This window comes from Lepidochelys kempii, chromosome 8, assembly GCF_965140285.1.
Source record: "Lepidochelys kempii isolate rLepKem1 chromosome 8, rLepKem1.hap1, whole genome shotgun sequence".
In the NCBI taxonomy this organism is placed as follows: Eukaryota; Metazoa; Chordata; order Testudines; family Cheloniidae; genus Lepidochelys; species Lepidochelys kempii.
The window spans coordinates 60,544,412-60,572,022 of NC_136387.1; the positions used below are offsets into that span (position 1 = coordinate 60,544,412).

General features: G+C 40.0%; 1 long non-coding RNA gene across 3 annotated transcripts in view; it reads right to left on the reverse strand.

The window, feature by feature from the left end:
• Positions 1-9,213: 9,213 nt before the first annotated feature.
• Positions 9,214-27,611, reverse strand: part of LOC140915982 (uncharacterized) — a 179,741-nt gene continuing 161,343 nt past the window's right edge. The window contains exons 5-6 of one of the 3 annotated variants that reach the window (XR_012160338.1): positions 9,851-10,000; positions 9,218-9,663 (exon numbers count right to left, since the gene is read on the reverse strand). This is a non-coding gene — a long non-coding RNA (uncharacterized LOC140915982). Of the gene's footprint in view, positions 10,001-27,611 lie in introns of all 3 variants that reach the window. The other 2 variants (XR_012160339.1, XR_012160337.1) reach the window with 2 other exon arrangements.

Genomic DNA, 27,611 nt, shown 5'->3' on the forward strand with positions numbered 1-27,611 from the left:
TGTACCTTGGGGAAGTTTTAACCTAAGCTGGTAAAAGTAAGCTTAGGAGGTTTTCATACAGGTCCCCACATCTGTACCTTAGAGTTCAGAGTGGGGAAGGAACCTTGACAACAGTGATGCATATAATTCATATGAATATGTTTGAATAAATACTTACATTTTTATTAGGTGACTTAACAGAAGTAACAGGTTGGGCATCTTTGGTTGTTTTCATAATATAGTCAATTTGTGATATTTCTCATTTAAAAAGCCAGGTGTGTGTCAGAGTAGGCATTTATTTGAATTGAGTGAATTAGCAGACAATTTTTTATTCATGAGTTGTTCTATATGACTAGGTGAAGATATCTCTGGCACAGTAGGTGATGTACACATTCTGGTTTATTTGATGAAATATCAGACACAATGGGTGACATTTGTGGTCAGAGATAAAGTATTTTTATTGTGTAATATCTTAAAGTTGTATATGCATGTATGAAACCATATTAGTATCAGTATATAATTCTGCACCCATGAGCAAGAAGATAAGGTCATCCTGGTATGAGAGGGCAAGGCTTACTTAGAACTTAACAATTTTTCAGTTGATGCTTGATTCTATCATCTTTCATCATCCCATTATAAGAGGAACAATCACAACTTTAAAAAGCTCTCTTTTGCGAGAGTTTGAGAATGGATTCATTACAGTGCATAGAGCTCCAAATCCCCTTGCAATTAATGGGATTCAGGTGTCCAAATTCCCTAGATAGCCTAAATTTTCTCCTGTGGATGTTTAAACCTGCAGGCCTGAGACTGGGAGTAAGGCTTGCTGAACCAGGTCCTTATTTTGTGTATGTCCTAAATAACCAGGAAAAATGAAAGAGTGAAATAAATTCAAAGCAGTCTTTTTCTGATTGTTTTGCTTTTGAGGTCTGTTTTCCTTCACAAAAGAATGAGAGAGAAACACCTTTCGAGTTTGAACGTGGATAAAAGTTTATTCTGTGTGACTAGCCAAAACATGGCCATTAGGAAAAAGCAAAGTCCTCAAAAGAGGAGCTATGCTAAAGCCATAAGTGTCCCATTCTCAAGAGCTTTTCAGGTTCAGCATACTCAGATTACAGAAGGATCAGGCCACTTCTGTCAGAACTGCTGCTTAGGTCACAGGGGAACTGCCCACTGCTTCAGTGCTGAATGCCAGCTTGAAAGAGCCAAGGATACACTTGAACAACAGAATCTTTTTTTTAATTTAGCCCTGAATGGCCACATAAAAGTTGATCCATAGAGCATGTTTAGTGGTTCATTCCTCTCCAAAATGATTCCTGCCTTAACCATGATGCAAGTAATTCTTTTAATCTTTCCTTCAATTTTTTTCATTCATTTCTATTCATGGTTTTGTAAAAATTTTAGTTTCACTCCTTTAATTTGCGGAATTTCTTCCCCCATGGGGGCCAGCATATTTCCAGATGCCCCTCAACTTCTGTTCTCTCAAATGGCTCTGAAAATGTCATGCCCTGATCCCATATTGTCAAGAAATAAGAAGAGAATGGCCTTTCTCAAGCTATTTCAAAAGCTATTTTTGTGTTACTTCCACCTTTGGAAGGCAAATAGCTTGAGAAAGGCCATGTTCACACACTTTCCCTCATGAAGCTTGTACAAAGTTATGCTTATCCACTCAGTTCTGTAATAAGATAATGCAGAGTTATCTCATTCTGGGACAGCTCTGATTTACCATCTGATTCCATCATCAGCTCTAAAGCTTTGAAAAATTTCAAGATCTGCACAAAAAGCTTGCAATCTAAATATTTTCACATAGAGCCTGCAACCATCTGGCAAGTTTTCCCTCAGATTTTTCACAATAAAGACTTAACAGAAGTGAAAAATCTTCTTTTCCTCCCTGCAGCCAATGTATTTATTTTACATCAGCACTGGGTAAGATGATTTGTCATTGAGACAATGCGCACAGAATATAGAAGAGAAAAGACACACAAGAAGCACTCCTCAAAACATTATGATGGCACTGCTTTGGCAAATCAAACACAAACACGTCACATGCAGGAAGGCTGGATAATGATTACCTTAGAGTGGGAGGCGATTTACAAAGAGAATTACATACAGTAATAGACAGGATGAATAAATAAGAGAGCAACATAAGCCTTCTGTAAAAATTCATGAGTCTACGTTGAGAAAAACATGTTTGGTTTGGGTTTTCAAGCATCATAAAAGAAGACCACCACCAATGACTCGGCCCTCTAAGTGAGCCAATTTATTTTACTGGACCATGCTGAGATAGTGCTTCCAAGTGGTAATTAATTTTAAGGCTATGAGCAGTAAAACTATTTTAGCATATAATGGAGACATATCAATGAGGGTTTTTTTAACTTAGTGTATTTAATGCAAGGCATTTACTTTGGTAAGGACTGATATTGCAAAGGGAATGCACTAGTGGTAAATATTTTATCTACTATCCACATATACCCAAGTAATTTTCCTAAGTCCAATTCTGCTGTCCTCTGTTAGTGACCATGGAAGGTTCAGGTGTCCTCCACAATGCTTCCCCCAGAAGAGCGTGTGTATCTTCATCCCCATGAATTGTTGTCTTTGTTTGCTGAAAGCTCCATTTTGGAGTTGTGAGCTGATGTTTGGGCCATTTTCCAACAGGGCCTGTCCTCCTAGAAACATTTACCACAGAGTTTGGATGAGTGGTGGAGCTATTGCTGAGGCCTGCTCTACACTACAAAATTAGATTAACCTAAGTCAATTTGTTTCAACCGAGCTATGCATGCTTCTATTCCTAAATTTATTTCCTGCCAACATAAGCACCCTGTTACAGTGACACACTATCCCCTCCCTGCACAACACAGAGCCACAGTCAATCTATTTCCACTGACACAATATGAGTGTAGACACTGTATCATTGGTGTTGATCTGACAGTCCTCCAGCAACTGTCTCGTAATGCCCCTACCCTTATCCCTGTGACAGTGGTCGCTCCAATCACAATTTTAAACTCTGCTACCTAGGGGTGACCGATACCTCCCCTATCGCTTTTAAAGCCGCCAGTGTGTTTTTAAAATGCCTTTTCCTGATGATAGCTTACTTTGACAAGTATACCACCTAAACCCACCCTTGAGTGCTTCCGACCAGGCCACATCCATGCACACAGATAGCTACTAGAAGCATTCCTAAAAAAGTTACGGATCTTCTTGGCCTGTGGAGGAAGAGAATATGCAAGCACAGCTACAGAACAGCCATAGAAATATCAACACCTATGTGCAGATTGCACAGGGGATGCTAAAACTGGGGCACGAAAGGCATGAGCAGCAGCAGCATGTGAAAGCGAAGGAACTCCAGCAGGCATATCAGAAGGCAAGGAAGGAAAGCAACAAATCTGGGGTTGCCCCACAGACCTTCTTCTTCTACAGTGAACTGAATGAAACATTTGGCATGGACCCCTATCACAAACAACTGTGGACAATTTGTGGGAGCCTGACACAGAGAGGTGCCCAGTAGGGAGGGTGGGGGCCAAAGAAGAAAATCAGAGGCAGACATAAACCATGTGGCAAGACAGGAGCTTTTAAAAACTCTGCAGAAGTCAAGCCAGTTGTGCCAGGCAAGTGCAGATAAATCAGATGATGAATGAGAAAGTAAATGTATAAATTGTCACAGTGTCCTGGAATGGGTCACAGCTGAGAGGGCCAATCTCAGGTCAGATTGTCAGAAAACAGGGCAGATGCACCCAAACTGGTGGCATACTCTGTAATTAGATTTAACCAAAGCAGCAACAAATGTGTGCTCCTGGATCAATATATTAGCTACCATGGAGCCACAGCCAGTCCCCTTAGACACTCCAGCCTATGTTACCATCCAGACAGACTGGAATTAATGATGAATAGTTATTAAAACCAAAAAAATCATCACACATTCAGTTACTCTCAGCCCCAAAAGGTCAGTCACTTACCCCAGATCAAGGTATACTTCAGATCTCAAAGACCATGCTGAAGCTAATTTCTTTAGTAAACTGAGCTATTTATTAGATTTATTAGCTAAGAAAAAGAAATGAGAGCGATTGAGAGGTTAAAGCAGGTTATGGGTGAATCAAAGTTTATGAATTCAATTTGATAGCAAAGGTGTAATAATTTGCTGGTTTCCGATATTTTGTCAGGGTTACCTAGAATGACTGTAGGGATCTCAGTCCAATTGCTCAGAATTCCACCCTTTCAGAAATCATCAGTCCAGAAATAAAGAATCATTCTCAGGATCCAATATTTATAGATCTTGCTCATATAAGGTGAGCTGACAAGCATCTTAACCCATGTCAGTGCCTCCTTTGATGACGAAGATAAGGAAATGCAGCCTAGGCCTGTGAACCCTATTGAATAACAAAATGGCTCTTGCTTTGAGTTTAACATTCCTACTTCCTGTGCATATACAAGTAATCCAGTTACAGTGATATATTTAATGTAATTGCCAGCTATTCATTATAATGGTGTTAAACAAGTGGGAACAACACAAGTATACTTCATTAATATTCATAAAGTTCTGCACGCTAAGTAAATTCTCATCTTTATACTAACACACCTTTTGATCAAGGGTTATTTACTACATGGCATGCATAATAGCAAATGAACAACAAGATATAGTCAAACTTAACAATACAGTTGCATTTTACAAGTGAATTGGTTTGAACACACCTTGAACTTTTAACATTCCTTTGATTTCTATTAGTGTGCAAGTGACTTAGCCTGCTGACAACCTGTGAGACAGCATCACACATATATTATTCCTTATGAGCATTTTTGTATCTTTCTGTTGACCAAAGTGTGTTTTCCCTCCCTTTCTCACTCCCCACCCCCGCTTCTTCTCCATTTAAAAATGGCACCCATCCCATATTCATGTTTAGAGAACAAACACATTGACTTTACTTGTGAAGTGTTAAAAAATAAAAATAATTAATAGGGCAGTCCATATTAAACAGGCCACATCAGATCTGTGTCCTGTGCTTGGACAGAGGTAGCAGAAAGAGGTAGAGGTGATAGCCACTTTTCCATTCTTTTGTTTGTTGGGATAGGGGGTAGAGGGAACCATGTGGAGTTCTTTGTCCCTTTTAGTACTGTGAGTGATTCAAAGAAACTTTAATGGTGGTACTCTGCAATCCTCTTGCAAATATTTGGATGGCAGACTTGTTTCTTTCCCTGCAACAGGAGATTTTCCCACACCACTCTGCAATAAGTTCTGCTGGCCCCATTATAGTAAACAGGCTAGTAGCATACGGGTTCAAGCGGTTTGGGGATACCAGTAGCATGTTGACTAAATTTAGCTGCCTAGCATATATCATATTAATAATATGTATTATCCACACCATATATATAGACAGCTATAGATTTATCAATCAGTATGCATTAAGCACAAATATTGTAACAGTGATATAGCCTAAACTGGCCTATACCACAATCCTGTTCACTTATTCTAAATAGTCCATATCACCTTGCATTTGCTACAGGAAGCTTTTGGCACACGCAGATTGGAAACTTGCCAAAATCAAGGTACATTCACTTTCTGTCATAGTACAAGCCAGGGAAGTACATTCATGGATCAGTACCCAGAATTTGAGTATCCAAAACAAAGCTGAAGGACAAGTTAGGGAACTGGAACAAACTGAGAGGTTGAATTTTAGTGACAGCTACTGAAATGTGTAACTTGGGGAGCACACCTTCTGCATAAGGTGAATGCAACATCACTGCATGGGATTGCCCTTCGAGGACTGGTATTATATCGAAACTTTTTCCTATATCATATTTATAAACCTGACTAACATTGGTTATTTGGTCTCGAGTATATTTCATAATGAAATAATGAACCAACATGTGATCAGGAAATTAACTATACAATTTATCAACAAGGACCTGGGTTCTCTGGCCTTTTGGCACTCTTGGGAGTGAGGTATCAGCCAAAATTGGCACTGCCTGTGAAAAAACTGGCAATATTCACTGCACTTTCCCTACACTCATACCAGGGCAACCATCATCTAAACCTTCTTTGCAGCAGACCTCCTCCCTCCCCCTATTTTGGGACACTCACCATAGCTTGAGCTGCAGAGTGCTTCTCTATCTCGGTGTTAATTAGCAGCCTCTGGTGTAGCAATGTTAAGAGGTGCCCCCTCCATGCCTGCTGAACAGCTGACCAGCAGCCAGTGACGAAAGAAGACGACAAAGGAGGACCTGCTGAAATGTTTTTACCCTGTGGATTTCCCCTTGAATTTTATTTCTCAACTCTTTTCACATCACAAAGATTTTTTTAAAAAACAATTAGTGTATGTTTCTCAGTTTACACCAAGCATGAATGCTGCACTACAAATTTCATACCAGGAGTAAATAATCCATCTATATTTAAGCCTTATACATACAAAGCCACACTAGTGCCTAAAAGCATGACAAAACACTACTGCATCTGATTGTTAAGATGCCACATAGTTCCATGGTTGCCTCTTCCAATTACCTTTGTGTGTGGCTGTTCAAATTCAGCAGACAGCTGGTCCATCTCACCCCTCCACCCTGCCAATCGCAACCCCCCCACCCCAGCCCCCCCACACACACTTTGCCTTACAGCTATTATGCAGTACACAGCATGCAGGTATAATGATGGGGATGTCTGCATAGAGGCAGCTACACTTCCTCCCTTCCCACCCCACACACCCCGTTTCCCACAAAGTTGATACCTGTAATATACATGTACACTGGCTCTGCAGGTTTCACTTTTCAGACGTATAGGGGACACATTTTCAAAATATTGCTGCTATATGCCTTCAAACCCTTGTGTGCACTTTTTTGTGACCTATCATTGGACAGCATTAATTTACATGCATAAATTCCATTTGTGCGTGCAAGGGGTGAAGCAAGCAGAAGGGAGTTGTGTGTGTGTGTGTGTGAATAGTCTCATTTGCAAGCAATGGATGTAGTATGCAACAAATTGCCTTCACAAGGGACTACTTGTGCACACATGGAGGCTATGTTCAGGTTCCCTTTGAAACTAGGGGCAAAATCCTCAGCTGACAAACTGCTCATATTAATGGACTGCTTTACATGGCAGCTGAAGTTCTGGCCTTTAGAAAAATTGTTCAAATAAATCTAAAATCCTACACAAAGGTTCACAGCACATTTGAGCTGAATAATTTTTGAAGTTAACTTGAATTGACTTTCAGTATTTTTTCATTCTTCTGCACTCTGAGCTCTCTGTAAACACATTTCTATAGTGTTATTTATTTTACAAGCATCTCTGTGGCTGGGACCAATGTCAATGTATTAGAAGAAAGCCTGTTCTCAGAGAAGTTGTAACCAGAAAGAAAAAAAAAAAAAAAAAGGAGTAGCAGAAATCTCATGAGAAGTCCTGTTGTGGAGGTTCAAGCCCAGTTTTCCAATCAGTTGAGATCGTTCAGAGAAGCTTTGGACAAGGAGCATCCAGACTGTTATGTGCTTAGCTTAACCGAATCATAGAAACTTTACAGGGTTGGTCTCTGCTATTGCAGATGACTAGCTGTTTATCAGCAAATGGCACACATGTTGTGAAGGCCATGGCTTAACTCCATCTTCAGATGCAGTTTAGATTATGTTAAATGCTCACTTTCCAGCCGCTGTAGTGACTTAGCCTCCAAGGAGGACACACTGAGGAAAAGATGCAATAACATCTAAATATATACAGTCAAACACTGTGTATAAAAGTTGAAAACTTTTGGCTCAGTCTGCACTAAAATAGAAAGAGTCATTTCAACTATGGGATGTAAATATGAGTGAGACATGAGCCCAGGCATATAAATCTCAGTTTGTGAGACAAACAAACCTATGCCTCAAAGCAGAGGCTGTAGGGGAGATTCTCTATCTTGCTGTTTTCAGAAAACTCTCTTTAGAAATGTGTGTAGATAATCTATTTCCAGAGAGGGCAGCGGAGCCCTTTCTCCATTCTGCCCCCTCCCCCTGTTGCCCTGCATAAGGGAGGGCTGCAAAGCTAGCCCGAGGCTCAGAAAGAACAATAGGAGCCATTCCACTTCTCAAAACATCTGCCACCAGCACCAGATGGGCAGTCAGGGCCACCCATCCTCATAGCCACAACTCACCTCAACCTTACAACACCAGGAAGAGCCATGGAGCACTAGGGCTCATTCTGTTCCCCTTCTCTCCAAGGAAAGGAGCCCCTGGAGCTGCCTCAAGCCTATGCCACCATCCAGTTACACCAGAAAGTCCTACCTCCCCCATGGCCAGTTGCCCTTGGCCCTCCCAAAATATAGCACTAGACAGTTTATCTGGGATGCACTCAACAATTATAGTGATGGGTGCTAGAGAAAATCCTAATAGATAACAAATATGATCCAGTATATATTTTGATGAGCATTTCAGGACAGTCTGATCCAGTCAGTTAATAGTTTTGTCAGGCCTTTAGTTGACAAACAGGTTCCCCCCTTCCCCTCCAAAAAAGCATACTGACAAAACTTGCTCATTAATTGCAGGATCCTAGGAGGTGCATGCTGTCCCTTCTGAGATATTTAAGCAAGCTGGAGTTGAGGCTACTCAGAGCCTTTCAGAACTGAGTCCTATGAACTGTGGCTCCTATGAGAGATTTTGCAAGTCACTTCAACACAGTGTCACAAGACAAACAATGGAGGTGATAGGGCTTCCAAATTGTGTCATTACTAAGTGCTGGTAGTTTTGCATTGACTATGAATTAGTACCTGTTTTGTGCTTTCCCATAGTAAGGTGTTCATGCTGAACAAATGAGGAAAGCAGGAGTTTTCTGAATATTGGTGAGGATTATTGACAAATGCTATACAACATCATATCTAACTTGAACTTCCTTGGGCCTGCTTCAGATCACAATGATGCCTTTTGACTTCCTATAATGAGTTTCTTGTGAAAGGCTCACATACAATTACTTAAAAGGACCTGAAACATACACTGCAGCATGTCTTGGACGACGTTATTGTTAGTGGGATTTGGCAAATGTTTAAACAGCACTAACAAAAGCTTATATTGTACAGAACCACCAGCTCTGGGGAAATGGGGCTTAGCTACTTAAATAAAAAGGAAAAAAAAGAAAAGAAACTAAGCTATATAAGAAAACATCTGGTGTTCAAGTCAGAGCTTTCCAAAATTAGAAGTACAGCATACAGTAGTGTCCATAAAAACAAGAATTCTTTGTTTTAGATGTGTAACATATAATATATTTTATTCATATTGCACAAGTCCCCTGACAGATACCTTAAGAAACTGAACAGCATACTTTGGGCTTTTAATTTGATTTGTCTGTTGAACAGAATTTATATTTTAATATAAGTGTTGCCTTGTCACTTTTGTAAAGCCTAACATTTGAGACATAGAACAAAAAGTAGCCAGGTATCAGGAATTTGAAGGAGAAACACAGCCTGTATTTTGAAACTCTGTAGTCAGCAAATCCACCAGGTATCATCTACCATTTCTCATATTAAATTGAGTTTATTATGTTCAGTTTTATTATCTTGAATAACAAATGCATTAATAAAAATAGGGCATTCAAAAGAATTACTGATGCTTCCAATGTTAATGTGTCTTGACAAGGAGTTTAAGCAAACTGCAAAAGAAGGCTATAATATTTTACTGGGAAGTTCACCAGGTAAAATTGAGGCCTTTGACTGTCTTATCATTTAACAGTAAAAGGTGTTCGCTGCGCTGCAAGGATGAAAAAAAAAAGGAAAAACCTTAATGATCTTTAAGAAACACATCTCACTTCTTGGGCACTGTATCAAACCTCCAAACCCCCACCCCTAGGTCACACACACAAAATAAACCAAGGGTTTGTCTCTCTGGTGCTGATACACAATCCATACAAGAATTAGAATGATGCCGATTGACTTACTGGGCTTTGGATCCAGTCCTACTATCTTCCATTTTGGAAATAAAACTGATATTACTTTGGTCCTTGCTTTATCTTCTGATCTTCCCAGAACCAGAAATATTTTCCACAAAAGGTTGGTCATCTGATACCTCTAACAGCCAAGGACTACACCTGTTGATGAGAGTAAGTAGATAAGGTTCTTTCACATAAAATCATGACCATAATGATTTTAGTTGTACTCTAGAGCCCAGCTATTGTTGATCAGCATTTTAAAAAGTAGTTCTCATATAAAAATGTATTACAAATATATGTCTGACCTACCAGGATAATTTAAAAGGTATCGTGTGGCACAAACCCAGACTACGGAACATCACAAAAACAATGGCGAAGAAATCTTAAAATGAGATAGGATTATCATATTCTGTCAATATTTATACAGCATTAGTTTAATAAGTTAGCATTTTTTGTGTCACAACTTATAGTAATTCCAGTGGACCCACACAAAACAGGTTTGAGTGAAACACAGGCACTTTTGGGTCTAAAATGAAGGACATGCTCCAAAATGAGAACTGGTTGTAAGGTACGGAAAAGTTAAAAATCTCCTTATTTTGAGAAGCAAATTTAGCATAGCACTGAAGTTGTTGTTCCATGTATTGCAGCTATATGTCCAAAGCCTTTATGACCAGATTTAAGTCTGTCCTCTCCCACAGAGACTGAGTAGACACTGCAATTTTCAAGATAATTACTCCATAGAGCTGAACTTCTCCTGATTTGTTTTCTTTTACTGAATCATATTCAGACATGATGTCAAAGTTGGTGTCAAATCAGAATACCCTTTCTTTCCCTAGTTTTCCCACAGACATCCAGAGATTTACCACTTTCAGGTTTAAATCAATGGGACTGCTTGTGGAGCAAGTTCCTACTTAACATGAGTAAGAGTGGCAGAATTGGGGCCTAAAATGACCCCTCCTAACTTTAAAATAAGAGATAGAATTATTCACACCCTTAAATCCTCCTGTTTGCTTTTCTTGGTAATTTCCACTCTTCTGACTCCTTGGTATGTGAGTGATACCAACCCATTAGCTCTTACATGTTGATGCAGTGATATATAAATTCAGTGATATATAAATATGTGTTTATGTGCATGTGTAGCTACAAGTCACTAAGTGGGTAGGAATCTAGAATGAATCTAAATCCTAACAGATTCTAGAGGGAGTCTAAGTCCCCCCATGATCTTCAGAAAGAGAAGAGCACATTGAGAGAGCCGGAAGAAGGTATAAATTACAATATTTTTAGGCTCTCTCTAGACTCACCTCTGAGTCTTGACCATATCCTTTTTTCTTTTTTGCTTTGAGAATTCTTGAAGTTGTTAACTTTGCTCTCAACATTTTACTTTCATGAGAGGCTACTTTGATGCAAAACATATGTATATAAAGAGTTTTAATCAGTAGACATGCAGGAGGTCTGATTACACATATAGCTACTGGCTCCTATCCTTCCTCCAAGCCTTCCTACACATAATAAAAACATATTTGACTTAATTTGATATGTTTATTTTAATGATATTAGGAGATTCTTAATAAATGGTACCCTATTCTTTCCCTAGTTTTCCCATAATATGTTCCTAGCTCTTTTTTACATGTTACTTAACCTTTTAGCCCCAATTACTGATTAAGCACTCTCCTGGGTCTCCTATGAGTTTTGGAACTTGAATGGCACCTTGTTCCTTGCTAGCCCTTTGCTCTTTCTTGGTGTTGCTAAATTTCTCAATACTCTCTTTGGACTTTTGCTTCACAGATCTGGGGGAAAGGTTGTTGCAGGAGTAGATAACAGACTTTCCTGGTCTTCCCTCAATACTCCTTGTCATCTTTTAGAGATCCAAGTTGTTCCACTGGCTAAGTCAAGCTCCACACTACACAGCTACTTAAGCCTTAATTCTTCTAAGGCCTCCTTGATTTCTGTAGTTTAGGATCAGGCCCCATTTGTAAAACCCATACAGTAGTTACATGCCCTTTCATATTTTCTTTCCACGCAGCAAATTCCTCAGTTGCAGACCTTCCATAGTAATTTCCTTTACTGCAATTGAACTTTTATTTTCCTCACCCATAAAGGAAAATTGATCAACAATTTCAGAGTTGGGTGCCTAAACTGGCCCCTAAAGTAGGGTGTGCAACTTATTTTTGAGGGCTCAATGTTAGTCAGTTAGGGCCTGATTGTCAGAGGTGCTGAGTATCTCTGAAAATCAAGTCACTCATATAGGTTTCTACAGACAGCTTTACATTTAAGTTTCACTGGCTCTTGTCTGGAGAGAGTTTGACTCCTGATTAATTTTTTTCAGGCTTCTAGGACTTTATTCTTTTAGAATCTCAGATTCCTTCTTATCTAAATTTCTGTCCCTAAAGCAGGCAGCCAATATTTGGTCTTCCTTAGAATGATTATCTTGGCTATTTAGGAGTCTCATATCATAATCAGTTTTCCCCTTTCTTCCTTGTTTCTTGTCAATAACTAAATACGACATGAACAAGCCACACACACACTTCATTAGTCTGGGCACCAAAATATTCTTGATTAAGAGGTTAATAAGTAGCATCCCTTATTGCTGAGAGATGTAGTTGCTCTGATAACCCATTTTCAAGAACAGGGAGCTCAAAGGTTTGAGCAACAGCCTTACCCTAATGAGAAACTGCTTAACCTACCCTTTTGTAATTTGTTAATATAACATTGTAAAAAAATTATTCATTTTGACTCTGAGTTTGTGGCTCCATTGCACATGAAGGAGGAACTAGAGCCCACAACATTTGCATCCAACATGTTTGCCTGTTCCATTTAAAATATACACAGGAGAGGGCTCTCTCAGAAGATATTCCTAGAAATAAGGATCACAACACAGTGGGTATATGGGTATTACAGATGCAAATGAGAAGAGAGTATGTTTATTAGCTTACCCTTTAAAATTCATTACTGAGATCTTCTCTTTTGAGATCTTTCTTTTTCCCCAGTCTCTGCCCTTGTGCATCCTAGAAAGATTTTTCAAACCGTGTTTTGAATCAGAGACATATGGATATGAGATGTTTGTATCTTGTACCTAGATTTCATAGTATGTCAGCATTTGCCTCTTGGAAGGTCACCAGTGTATAAACTGAAGCATAATGCTGGGCTATAAAGTTTTTACATGTGACAGAACTTGGACAACTCTGCACCGGCTAATAGCGGAAAGGGTATTCAACATAAAATCGTACAAAGATAGGAAAAGAAATCAAAGGGACCCTTCATAGTTCCCATTAGATGACCATGAAAATATATTTAGAATAACCAGTAGGGAGATCGGCGTAAGGAATGATCTCATCCCTTGAAATGCTGATGAACAGTTAATTTTATTTATCTTCCTCAGTGCCCAGCTTTTCCTTTTATTACCTCTCACAGCGCCCCCACATGCAAACTTATCATGGTATAACAGAATCTGCTCTGAGGCATCAGCAAAATGGCCAGGCCATTCTGCTTCATGACATTTTTCCTTAGATCTATGTAACTGAATAAATGACAGAAAATTAATTCTTTCTTCTGTACCTAGCTGCCACCAATAAGGCCACCACACAGCTCCTAAACAGCTAATAATAATTAACACTCTTCCATCCTTGTATCTCAAACACGTTACACACATAAGACTCCTGTGAGATAGGTATTTTACACAAGGCTATAATGAATTCAGAAAGGTTAATTTCCTTGCCCCAAGACAGAAAGAAAGCGTACTTTCCAAACTTAGAAGATAACCTGGGAATTTTGTCTCCCTGCCCTCTGCCTTAACCTTTATCCAACTCAGCTGCAGGGTTTTGCAAGGACATCTTCAGACAGTCAATACATAGCCCTTGTCCTCCTATTTCCATGAGCCTTTGTTTATTGACATCCTTTGCTGTATTAAGTTTAATACGGATTGTGAGCTCTTTGGAGCAAGGACATGCAATTTTATTTGTGTGTAAAGCTCCATACACCCATGGTGCTGCATAAACAATAATAATAAATGTAATAGATTATAAATTATGTAGCTTGTTTTCATTAACATAGCCTTTGTGGGGAGTAAATCAGTGACCCTTTGTGTAATCTCTGAAGACCATTTAGAATGTCAGAAGCTAATGAAGTTAAAATTTTTTGACTGACACACATTCTGCTAGTTGGCCTTCTTTGTACCAATGCATACAATATTTGTACAGCCACTTTGGTCATTGAGGTTTCTCTTTAAGCTGCTTATGAGAATGCATGCCTTACTAGAACACATATTGCCCAAAGGTTTAAGATACTGACTTTCAAAAAAATGTAGGCTATGTTGGATGGTTTTCAATCAGTTTATTAGTGTCCAAAAAAGGATACAGTCTGTCACCACTTCCCAGCTCTATGATTGATTCCCTGAATTAGGAGTTGGAAAGCGTACTAGGCAGTGATGAGCTGCCAAAATCTGAAGAACTGGTCCTTCAGTCACTCCAAGTCTTCGGCGGCACTTCAGTGGCACGCTTCACTTGCTCCGGGTCTTCGGCGGCACTGAAGGACCCGCCGCTGAAGTGCTGCTGAAGACCCAGAGCGAGTGAAGGAACGCCGCCAAGTGAGTAAAAATTAAAAAGGGATTCTCAGCCAGGGGAGCCTCCCCAGCCAGGAGCTCCGGCAGGCTGGACAGGACGGTCCTGCGGGGCGGATGTGGCCTGACGGCTGGAGTTTGCCCAACCTTTTAACACCCGCTTCTAAACCGGCTTCAAAATTTAACAACCAGTTTGCGCAAACCGGCTCCAGCTCACCACAGGTATTAGGTATTTAAAACTTTGGAATAAAGAAGAATCACTGACTGGGCCTAACTTTCTAGATGACTTTGCTTTCCTTCCATGGCAACCTTTACACACGCACAAACTGAAAAATGATGAATGTTGTGGGAAAGACGGCTGGATTGTAAATGCTGCAAAGTCAAAGTTGATCTCTAGATGAAAATGTAGCAGGAGAGGAAGCAGAGAATGTACTCTCTGCTAGTAAAGAATGAGATGAAATGGAATATTTAACTTACTGGGGTCAGTCAAGCTGCAAAGGATAGTGAGTTCCAAAGGGAAAATAAATGAAAAGATTAGAAAAGCAAGCACTCCATTCTGTCAGCTAGCGTGATTTTTTCACAGAAGCTGTATCAGTGTAAGTATAACAGTAAAGTGATACAATAGAAATACCTTTCAGGCAGTGTTTGCATATGATATCACAAAGCATTCTGCTGAATCAGCTACAAATTACAATGCTAAATGGATAGAATTTAAATTGTCCTCTGCCAAGTTAATTTTAAATTCTCTCTGTGTGGGAGGGAGTGAAATAAGCCTTGGTAAAAGGTACTAGATTAATAGACTCAAAGTCCTGTATTCAGCAAAGTATGACAAGGGTAAAAGTAATGCAAGCATTGTCTCCCTGTCCCACCAATGTGCTGTGTCTGTGACTAGAAGGAGAAAAGATAATCCAAGTCTTTCTTGTTCTCTAGTATTGGGCTTTCTGCCATTTTTAATGATGTGAACACTTCATTTCAAGCTGAACTGAAAACACCATATTTATGAACTCACTTCATCCTATTTCAAAGTCTGTCTGGGGGAATTTAAAGTTTTGCTTATTGTAGTCAGTGCTAAGGAATTCCAGAATTTTAGATTGGTGGGAATGGAACCAGAAATTCAGATTTGCAGCTAGGTTGTCCAATGCTCAGGGCAAGGGGCCAACTTCATTTTGTGTCTTGTACAGCACTGAGCATATTGAGAGAACTGAAAAATTAATCATATTCAAGATAATACAAAAACTAAGGATCAAATTTTCAAACTTAAAATTATGCTCCTAAATCCACATTTAAGCACCAAAACATAAGAGGTCCTACTCTCAAAAATGTTAATTTTTACAGCTTCTATTATCTTCACTGGAATTTGTGAGTACTCAGCACATCTGAAAATCAGGCCATTTATATTTAGTGACCAAAATATAAATTTAAGGTGGGGTATTCAGAAGTGGTCAACATTGGCCTAATTCTGCTCCAGTTGAAGCCAATGAGAATCATAGAATCACAGAATATCAGGGTTGGAAGGGACCTCAGGAGGTCATCTAGTCCAACCCCCTGCTCAAAGCAGGATCAACACCCACTACTCACATAGCCTTCAGTGGGAGCAGAGTTAGGCTGCCAGTGAACACTTTTGAAAATCTCACCCACAGGAATCTAACTTTAGGTACCAAGATTTGAAAATGTCATTATTTTGTCATAACAGGTGATTGGTATGTCCAATGTCTAACATCAAATACAGATTTGGTCTCAAAAGCTCACTTAACTTTATGCCAGTAAATTAACTGAACAAATGCCAATAGCACAAATGTGCATTTGAGTTGACACATTGATTTTGTGTGTTTGGCAGGTCTAAGTAAGTAATTACCAACTCACTTGGGTTCTGCTCAGTTTAATGGGATGAACAGAGCCAAAATGTATTTTGTTTTCTTTTGAATATTTTTGCTGAAAAATTTCTTTGGTTTTCTTCCCAGGGGAGGGATAACACTACACATAAAGGGACAAATTTTAATAATGGTGACCAAATTTAACCCACAAAAATTTGCACCATCATTTTTTGCACCTTCAATTGAACTAGCAGGCATAAATCTGGGTAATTTTGTCTCTTCCCACCTGGACAGAAGGTTAAACATTAGAGCTTTAAAATTTGCAATTAGTTAAATTACAATAGTTTTGAGGTATTTCATATTAATCTATGTTTGCAGTGGTAATATCAAACACACATTGGGGTGTGTTTTTTATATATGTACTATCCCCAGTCAACCTAAATATTCTCTGCAAACATGTCCTTTATTTTATTCAGCATTGTGGTATTCCAATAACTTTTGTGCGACTGACAAAATGGCAGGGTACCTATTAATTCCTACTGCTAATAAGTCATGAATCAAGCATATTCTTGGAGTATAACTCTTTTGTAGCTCTAAAATGTCTGGTCAATTAGTGGCTAACTCATTCTGAAATGTTTGTATTACTCTGCATTTCTACAACATATGCCAAAAACATCCTGTGTCAATTTAAGATTACTACAGTTAACCACAGAAATGCTTTGGTTGGATTTTTGTAAAATAATAAAAAAATAATAAATAATAATAATTTCTGACTGGGGCCTTTGCATGCTGCTGTAGTGCCCATGATAAATAATAAGTAAGGATATTTTAAAATTAATATAATTTAGTTTAATGTATAAGGATATTGTTTTGGTTTGCTCTTCAGGAGTGTGGAGGAAAGCACATATGCATTACTCATTTAGAAATCGTCCATAGGAGAGGGCAGGGTGGAACTACTCAGAGGAAAAAGTTGGAAACATGAGGTTAAATCCCCAGGAGCAACAAAGCAGAGCTTGGTACACCTAGGGAAAGTCATTTTGCATCACCTTTCCATCCCCCTAACCCAAGGCAGTGGCAGGGGTGTGCTACTGTCCCACTATGCAAGTGCAACTATCCTGCACCAGCACATAATAGCCCTCAGGACTGCCCCGTCTCACCTCTGATATGCTCCCTCCTCACCACCAATATTCCACATAGTGGTATACGCTTACCCATAAGATAAGCCAGGGAAATCCTCAGCTGCTGTCTTAAGGCAGTTCTTTACCCCCTCTATGTTTCTGAGGCAGCTCAAAAGGGACATAGGAGATGCCAAGGGTCTGGTTATATCTTACAACCAGGTATCCACTCTAGCGTCTCTGCTATAAGGGCCTGATCCAAAGCACATAGAACTCCATGGAGAGATTCCCATTTATTCCAAAGGACTTTGGATCAGGGTCTAAATCTGCACCAAGGAGAAATGAATGCTTTTATGTGTGAGAAGAGAAGCTACTTTGTGCTGCAAGTTCCCATGGAGAAGTGGCTTAGCACATGCACCAAATAGCTGGGGAAGTTAATGATGTTAATGTCAGCATTAATTCCTCCTCTAGCACAATTTCACAAGGGTATAAATAAGCAGCCACCACAGGGAAAGTCAGTTGCATCACACCACATGAGATAGCCATGTTGCCAGCAGTGGGGAGTGGTCAGAGAATGCACAAAAGCAGCCAGATTTCATGTGGACAGAGTGAAATCATTTAGTATGGGCCCTCTGCTAATTCATCTCCTGTAGAAGGTAATGTGGTGGATATCTCCAGATACCAGAGTCCACCCTCCCCATTCTTCATTGCATGTTTACATGAGTAGAAGCAGACCTTAGCTGCAGAATGCACAAGTGTGAATTGGGAAGTTAATGCTTAAATTGAATTCTCTAAAAGGTAATATAGTTTCCCTCCCAAGCATGCAGGGCTGGCTCTAGGCACCAGCTAAGCAAGGGGTGGCATTCTGGCTGTTCTTGGGGCGGCACTCCAGCAGCAGCCCCGGCGGCTGCTCCTCTCTGTTGTTTCCTGTGGCAGCAATTCCGCAGCTGCTGTTCTGGCTCGGGTCTCGCCGTAGGTGGCAGCTCCCTCCGATGTTCCTGTTCTCTCCGCCGGTCGTGTATTAGGGAGGTTTTTTGTTTTTTTGGGTTTTTTTTTGCTGCTTGGGCCGACAAAAAATCAAGAGCCAGCCCTGCAAGCAGGTTCCCTGTTTAATAACATCTGCTTCCAGACTCTAAATTGGCTGTTAATTGCTGGGTTATTAGAGATCTCTCTAAATTATTGAGACTTTTTGTGAGTTCTTAACGGGTCCAGATTCTGCTCTGAGTTACAGCAGTGTAAATTCAGACTAATTCCATTGACTTCAGTAGTTACTCCAGACTGACAACAGTGTAGAACTGTGCTGGAGCGGAATAATACCCAACAAGTGTATGGTAATTAATGACAGGTTTCAGAGTAGCAGCCGTGTTAGTCTGTATCCGCAAAAAGAACTGGAGTACTTGTGGCACCTTATGTCAATAGATAACAAAGCAATTATTCACTCAGAGTTACTTGGAGACATGTTGATGATCTTAACAGAAATGGAAGTGATGGAAGAGAAATCATCCACCAAAATTCATTACCCCACTTAGTATTACTTTGATGCACATTACCCACTATCCAGCAATTAGCAGCACACAGATGAACTGCTGTGATTATGTGACTTCAGTGGGGGCTCTGCACAAGTGATGCAGTCCTTTCATGAATTGCCACTTGCAGGTTAGGTCCCCATCATTGTGACATAAAGGGGGAATGTGCTGCTGGTACCCCTGTGACCATCACAAGGTTCCTGCTTTGATTCACTAGCAGTGGTGTCTGTATGGCTGCTGTATTTCAGTTTCAATTTCACCAGGCTGTACAGCTGCTGAAAGCTTTAGCCTTGCCCAGTGCTCAGTGCATAGAGCCAAACACAGAAATCAGTTCAAGTGTTATGCATTCTACTGCACTGTAAGAAAGCAAATTCCGCCAGCGGCTGTTTTTCAATGACTGCTGGTGCAGAAAAAAACAGCAGCCGAAAATATATCTGATATATTTCAGAATAGCATAGTGGTAGAGATAAACTCCTACAGGAATTACCAGCTGGGCTGCAATGTAGAACAAGGCAGTGTAAAATGTAGAGGTATATAGGGAGATCATTTACATTTCTATGGCTGTAAAGATAGGCTGTTAAAATGGAATTTTGTTATTTAAGGTGTTAGGCTGAACCTGCAGACAGAGTTTTATGGTTCAGGAGTGAGCTGTACATGTGACCTTTCCTTTAGTCTCTCCATGGGACTTCTGTCAGGTGGCAGGCCTACACCTTCATTTCTCCCTGAGTGAAATCCCATGATTCAGCCCATTTTTAACTGTGCCCTTGGTTTTCTCAACTTGATTACTTCCAGAAGGTCCAACTGGATTTGGCCCCTGTTCTAGAATAGTCTCTGGGTGCTCTAGGAACTTTGCAAGCAGACAAAAAAGCATTAAAATAACAAAACCCTGAACACAGCTTAGCTCACCTAAATCTTATCTTTTCATGGCCTGTTTAGGTGGGATCCACTTGTTCCAGTCCATCTCTGCAGACCTTCTCTTTCAGTCAGCGTCTCTGAATTCACAGACACTCTTTGACCCATTTAAAGTTCCTATGTCTGCCCTGGCACCCTGAACCTTTTGCATACTGGTTTGTGCATCTTCAGATGGGGTTAGAGGTAGGTTACCATATTTCAGGTTCCAAAAAGGAGGACACTGCTGGGGGAAGGGAGTGCTGGAGGGGGTATTTGGAGGGTGGTGGAGGGGTGTGTTTGTACTGGGAAGGGTACATGGGCGTGCTGAAGGGAATAGCTGGATCGGGGGTGCGGGAGGGGTGAGTGTACTGGTAAGGGTATTGAGTGAGGTTGGAAGGGGTACCTGCAGCAGGGATACTTACTGGAGGTGGGGGGCAGTGTCACTCCCTGTCACTGTGGCAGGGTAGCTGGCACAAGTCCAGGATGCAGTACCAGCCATCGGTCAGCACCTCTCTGTGCAAGCCCCTCCCCAGCAATGAGAGCCGGGGACTGGGTGGGCAGGATCCAGTAGCTGTGGCTGCAGGGGAATGGACAAATCAGCTGCGGATGCAGAGAGGGACGAATCAGGAAGCAGACCAATAAGGGCTCTTTCTGAGCTGCAATGACTGCTCTTTAAAAATCCTGGATATTGCCTGTTATTTGAAAAAAATCTACCCAGAGAGACGGTGGAGGACCAAAAAAGAGGCAATGTCTGGGAAAACCCAGATGTATGGCAATCCTAGTTAGAGGTAGTCTTCATACAGTAGATTCCTGGAAGTGTTTATTTGAGAACCAGACAATTGAACCATTGTTTGTGGGTTCCTACAGAGTTTAACCCTTTGTCACCTTTTAGTCAGCAATACCACAGCCACCAAACCCACATATAAAAAATGCTCCTTAAAAATAATACACATACCTCCCACATTCTTCACAGATGACATTTGTTAGTATATGTTTTAAAGTACAGCTAAAGACATGGCCAAATACTTAATAAGTACACAAAAAGAAAATGAACCGACTACTTGTTGATGAGATGTTGGGCCAGTTTCCTTGATTTTTCATTTTCTAGGGACAATGTGTGAAGCTAGCAGATTTTCTTTTTTTCTAAAATTAGTTACTGGTGTCTTAGATTTCTAAAATCATATCTAGCTACTCTAATATAAAATATATCATCAGCATTTCTTTTCCATTTGCATTCCCTCTTGCAGAAAAATCCCATAATTTAAAAGAGATTCAACTAGTAGCAAAAACTAAGGCCCTTGTCCTACTTTGTCCCATTGTCTTCACTCAAGTGGCTTCAATGGACCTTCATGTAAGTACAAGGCTCATTGTAGGATTGGGACTGAAATTGAGTTCTGTGGAAATTACTTGGAACACCTTTAGTATTTAATAGAGAATGTTCACTTTTCTACAGGATTTTAAAACCAGCCTACAGAATTTCACAGAGAATTAAATACTTAGTACTGATTTTATAGGGACAGTCCCAATATTTGGGGCTTTTTCTTACATAGGTGCCTATTACCCCCCACCTCCTGTCCCAATTTTTCACACTTGCTATCTGGTCACCCTAACTGAGTTCCATATGTTGGTTTAAAAATAAGAACTTTCCAATAATATTTTTTCTAGATTTTTTATCTTTTTTCCTGTTGCATCTTAGTTTTGTGGCCTCACCTCTTCTGGTTATTATGATATTCCCTGCTTCTTATAACTCAAAAGTGAACAGAAATGCTTTTTAAAAAACAATTCAATAATTGTTTAAGGTCCAAGTTTATTACCTGCATACATGCTAAGTTAAACTTTACTAAAAACAATCATTTTGAAGCAAATTATTTAAATATCTGTGGTACATCAATGGTAAACACTCTATTAAAGTTAACAGAGCCGGACTGGCTCTAATTGAGGATCTGTCTCTTAGAATGGTCACCATTAAAATGTCAGCACTTGCCAACAAGTGCCAGTGAGCAGTGTCTGAGGTACCACCCCTTTCCCCTAAACATGCCATTGAAAATGGCTGTCATAAGGCATGGTATCAGTTAGTAAAAGTTGAGTTTTTTAAACAACTGCACTTTCCAAGAGTATGTGTTTGTCAAAAATTTTCCATCAGAACCATTTTTAATCAAAATTTGATTTTTGACTAAATGACATTTTTATGAACAATCAGACAAATTAGTAGGGTTTTTTGTTCAAAAAACCAAACTCCCAAAACATATTTTGGCCCAATCAAGTGTTTCAATAAGGAAATGACATTGTGGTTCCTCATGGGACCTGTAAGTTCAGGTGACTCATGTTCCCATTCTCCTCAATGGGCTAGGATCCAATCAAACTACATCTCCCATGATGCATCACAGCCACGCAACTTCCAGGATTCATGACTTCCTCTCCTCATCAAGGAAGCATGTACTATAGTGAAGAATAAGGCACCAAAACTATAACTCACTTTAGGCACTGCAGAGGCATTTCATAATTGACATATTTTGGGGTTTGGCCTAAATATTTCAGATTCTGTTTTCTGCAAAAAAACTTGAAATTTTCCATTCCATTTTCTGATCGTCTTTAATCACTAGCTCTTAATTTATAGTAAGAAAGGCAGGGAATACAGTGCCATAATTGTGGACAAAGAGTTACTTTCAGATACATACAATGGAACCTGACTGCCAAATTATGAGTTCCCTTTATGTGCAGATCCCATACTAATATCTCCAGTTCACTTCATTTACTTCAGTTACAGATCCTCACATATAGACAAAGCACAATGTCAGAGTCAGGATCCATCATGCAGTTCTGAGAGTGGAATTTTGCCATGCATTTGGTCCTAGTCATGGCATCTCATACAAGAAAAATACAGAAACCTGAGCCTAGATCCTTAAAGGTTAAAACAGAGAATTTTATTCCTGACAGGTAAAATTATAAAACTCTGAAGTCAGGTCTTGGCAGGCAACCTTTTACCAAAGAGATTGAGTGCTGACTAGTATGATGATTTGCATTAAGAATGAAAGTTTGCTTCAGTTCCTTATGATGACTTTCTTATTTCCACTTAGTAGCTTAAGTTGAAATTTTTGAGTTTGTTTAAAAAACCCCCCACTGTTTGGTAAAAAAATAAAAGTAAAAAGCTTTCCACAGTTATGGGCCTGAGGAGAGCTTAATTAAAGTTAGTGGATGCTTCTTTGAAATATGTCCATTCCCTTGTTGAGCCTGCTTGGAAGTTCTTGCTGTGTCAATACTGTACAGCATATTTTAGATCACAAGTCTGAAAAAAAGATACGTTTGCCCTCCTTTTCCTCCCAAAAAATGAACTCCCACTCTGATAAACACATTGATTTATTTTAAATGGAAATGGGGATGTGGCTTAGCCCTTCATAGGTGCAGAGTATCATCTAATCCCTGATTAACGACGTGATTGACTTAAAATGCCATCCCAGCAGAAAACTACCCACCAAATCTCTCTCTCTCTCTCTCTCTCTCTCCACCCTTTACGCCAATACACTTTTTTATTCAGTATTACATGCAAACAGTTTTAGCTACAATCAGAGTGAAAATAACTGAAAAGTATCTGGACTAAATTCTCCTTTCATCTATAGGTGCCATCCCATTGACTTCAGTGGGATTGCACCATTATAAGTAAGAGGAAAATGTGACCTTCTTTGGCTAAAAAGACAGATGCTTGTAAAAGGCCCTGAAGGCTCAACTTGTCTTTGTGTTTTTTCCAAGCAAACTGATGCCCCTTTGGATGGACTTCGGAAGACCACAGTCACAGAACATAACCACACTATGTTCTCAGATGACCTTTGCAGCAACTGCTGCACTTCATGAAGCAACTATATGCAGCTGTCTCATCATCATGAAACAAATATTCAAGTCTGATGTGGGTATAGTGGTGGGTCTCTACTCATATTGTCTTGACTAGCGACAGAGATTTCTTTGAGGTAGATTCCCTACCTGGGGAACCTGAGTACTGTTTCCTAGAATCTTTTTGAGAGGATTCTTGAGTTTTCCCCCTAGATGGCGATGCTTGATGTTGGGGGTCCTAGAGAATTGATGGTGAAATGCCACCCATGGATCCCAGTGTAGATATTGAGGGGGCCTGTGTGGTACATGTGGGGGCATCCAAGAGTGCTTGTGTCACCAGGATGGAGTTTGAGGGTCTTTCTTGAATATGTTCCCTGTCTCTAGTGACAAGGGGAGCCCTGAACCAAAATTGGAGAAATCAATAAGAAATCCACATCACCATCATCATTTGTAACATCACTTTGTAGGGATGGAGCACCAGCAGAAAAATGTGGTGACTTCATTGGTGCCGGGTGACTATCTGGAGACCTACAGGTCCTTGATACCAAGAATGGATTGGTATTGAAGTAAGGGGAGTCAGGCATCTTTGTCACCATGAGGTCTCAAGAAAATCTAAACTCCTCTGGTACCAAAATGGTGGTCAGTACAAAGGCAGCAGCCTGAGCTGAAGTGATTGTAGCAGAGAGACCAGATGGTACTGCAGGCTTTGTGTTCTGAGGAGTGTCTGCTAGATGACAGTCTTGTCTTCTGTAGTACCAGAAATATAGGTACTAAGAGCCTGGCTGATTCTACCAGTTCTGACTTAGAAGAGGAAGTCCTTTTTTCCTTGTCTCCTATATCCCTTGATGGTATCCATGATCTTCTGGAGCCAGAACCCTTAGATTCTTTGGGTTTAGTTGTAATCGCAGTGCTCAGTACTTGAGGAACCTCCAATCTCATGGGTACCAGGTTGGGAACTAGCAAATGTATTTACCTCGATTAGCGACAGAGATTTCTTTGAGGTAGATTCCCTCCCTGGGGAACCTGAGTGCTATTTACTAGAATCTTTTTGAGAGGATTCTTGAGTTTTCCCCTTAGATGGTCTAGGGAGTGTTGTGCCAAAGTGGTTCAGGTTCTCAATTTGTTTAGAGACTAATGTATGAGGGGAATCCCCTGGCCTGGATCAGAAGTCAGATGGAGGGAGCTCTTCATGATGAGGACACACAGTTTAATCTCCTCGTTCTTTCTGGCTCTCAATTTGAATGCCAGGCAAAATTACCCTTTTGGGGGACTTGTGACTCCCAAGGCAACAGACACACTGGGAGTGCCCGTCACTCACAGGGATAGCCTCCTAACATGAAAGGCAATGTTTGAAACCCAGAGAGCCAGGCATACCCTCTCAGATATGCAGAAGGTGTTGGAGGTGGTCAGAACAACAATATAAAAGAGGTTCCTGGTTGTGTAAAAGTGGAAAGACACCAAGGGAAACCTCAGCAGGAATCACCCCTTTATCCATGTCTACCTTTTAAGGGATTCATTAGACCCTAGAATATCTTTGAGGATGTGAATATGACTACAGTCTTAGTCATTGCATAGGTTTCCATAGGATTTATATCTAATTGGGAAATTGTAACTTTATTTATTGCTGAAAAAAAACTTGTAGTACAAATAAGACTTTGTACCTGTGATTGTGTCTGTGGTCACTATCATTGGTCTTTGTGTGTTCTGGAGTCTCCACATTTGGAAAAAGTACCAGAGGTGATTTTCACTCTGTTGAGCTTGAACCCATAGCAACAGGAGCTGAACCCATGGCAGTTTCATACATGATCACTAAGTTCTATTTAAATGTTAAAAGGCTACAATAGGGTACAGTGGTTGAGTAGCTATGCATTGCTTATGTAGTCTCTTCCAAAACAGGGCTTCTCTTCCCCCTGTGCGTAGGACAGAACCCTCAATTTATGCTCTGGGCTTTAATCAGTATTTACTGCTTACTTACTCCATGCTCAGGGAAAACTCCCATTCACTTCCACACTGTCCACTTCCATTACTTACTTCCACCTGCAACTTTTTCATAAGGACAGCTTTGTAAGACCCTTGCAGAAGAATCATTCTGCCATTCTAGTGTTGGGTAGAACTGTAACATGATTAATATACTTTGATGTCATTCTCATGCTTTCCATTTTGCTAACTTCTCCTCAAAATGATGCTATGCAGTTTCTTTTGATTCAGTATTGTTTTTAAGAGGACTTTTATAGCAACTTCTACAGGCTTAAATAAAATACCCTCCTACCAGCCATGGTAGCACAATAAGCAAATGGTTCACACAAATTCCACCATAGAGCTCCTACATACATAAGTTACATAATAAATGTGTTTGTGGTAGGTAGGATCATTATCCCTTTAGTCCCTTAATTAACTCTCTGACCCCTACAGATTGACATTAATGTAACTATTACTTCATATACTGTAGCTGCTGCTATGATTTCAGCGGCACCACTGGTAATGGTGTGTCAAGCACAATTATATTACTAAACTATGCATTATATGCCCCTAGCATTAGTCCCACACAGTTGCAGGCCTTTGACTCGCACTGGTAAAGTTCTGGAACAAACTGTTACTTATTAGAGCCCACCAGGAAGGCCAGCTTCTTAGTATAATTAGATCCCCTGAGCACATTGGATGGCTTCTCAGCTGAAGAGTTAGAAGAAAAATCACTCTAGAGTGTGGAGAGGACTGCAAATGCCCCTGTAATTAATTTTATTTTTGTCCCCCATTCTCCTGATTAGCAGAATAGAAAAGGGCATCACGTGCTGTAACAGAAGCTGAAATTGCCTCCTTTGATTGGATCGGTATCCTTTTCAATGCCTTTCATTCTGAAGATCACTGCTATAGAGCAGCCTTTTCTTTTGTGCACCAATGTAACTTCTGTAGTTTCTTGTGGAAAATAAAATCAGCCTTGCTTGAACACCAAAGGAAAACACTGAAAATAAGTCTTTGGCCTTTTAAATATTTACCTGTTTCTTCTATTGTTCACTGTTCCTGACTGTGGACTGAAGCCTGTCTTCCATAATTTGGCTCAGACTCTGATATTATCTAGCTAGTCTTATTCTCTTCTTTATTTTCATGCTCACTCTTGTCTGCATGTCGATCACTGACAATCTGTTGGCTGTTGCTATGAGCAAACTAATGATCTTTTCAGTGCTTGCTAACTTCTCTCTAGTGGTCTTGTGAGCTGTATAGGTAATACATTCTGTAGCCTATGAGCTACATTGCAGATTTTAAGTTAACTTAAAATGAGCTATCATATTCAGCAGTAATGCAAGGAACCTACAGACACAAACCTACAAAATATGAGCTTAAGCAGTTAGAATAAGGCAGTCATGCCTATGAGTCTTAGCATAAATAAGTTGACCAGCAGTGACCCTAGGTTACAAGGTGGCATAAGATATTATTTTGCTTATTTTGTAATATTCAACGTTGCTGAGCTCATGCACAAAATGCTGACAGGTTGCAAGATGTCAGTTGTTACCAGTTTTGGGTATTTTGGAACAGGAACATCACCAGATTTATAAATGCAAGATTACCACAGTAAGCAACTATTGTATATATTAATAAGTTTGGGACAATTATACTAAACTATAGGATAAGTGCACCCAACATTATTGGGGTGAGGAAGTTAATTATGGTCAATGGAGGCAGAACACTCTTATGAATATTCATAGTTGCCATGAGACCTTATAATAGGCCCAACCAAGATCTAGGCCGATTAGACTTAAATCACTGGATTTGCTTGGCATGCCAGAGCCAGGATAGGACCCCTGTGGACAACAACCTGCCTTCCCACCGCTAGGTCTCCACAAGAACTGTGTGAGTATGTCTATGATATGACATGGGACATCAAACTAATACTGCACTACTGCTACATTCTTGTTTGGATCAGAACATTTGTGTTTTTACAAACAGTGTTAATAGAATTATTGAAAATTTAACTTTTTCCTAAGTGTGAATGTTGCAGCTGTGCATGTCAATGTTCCCAATCAAACAGCTTGATTCTGGGACTAGAAT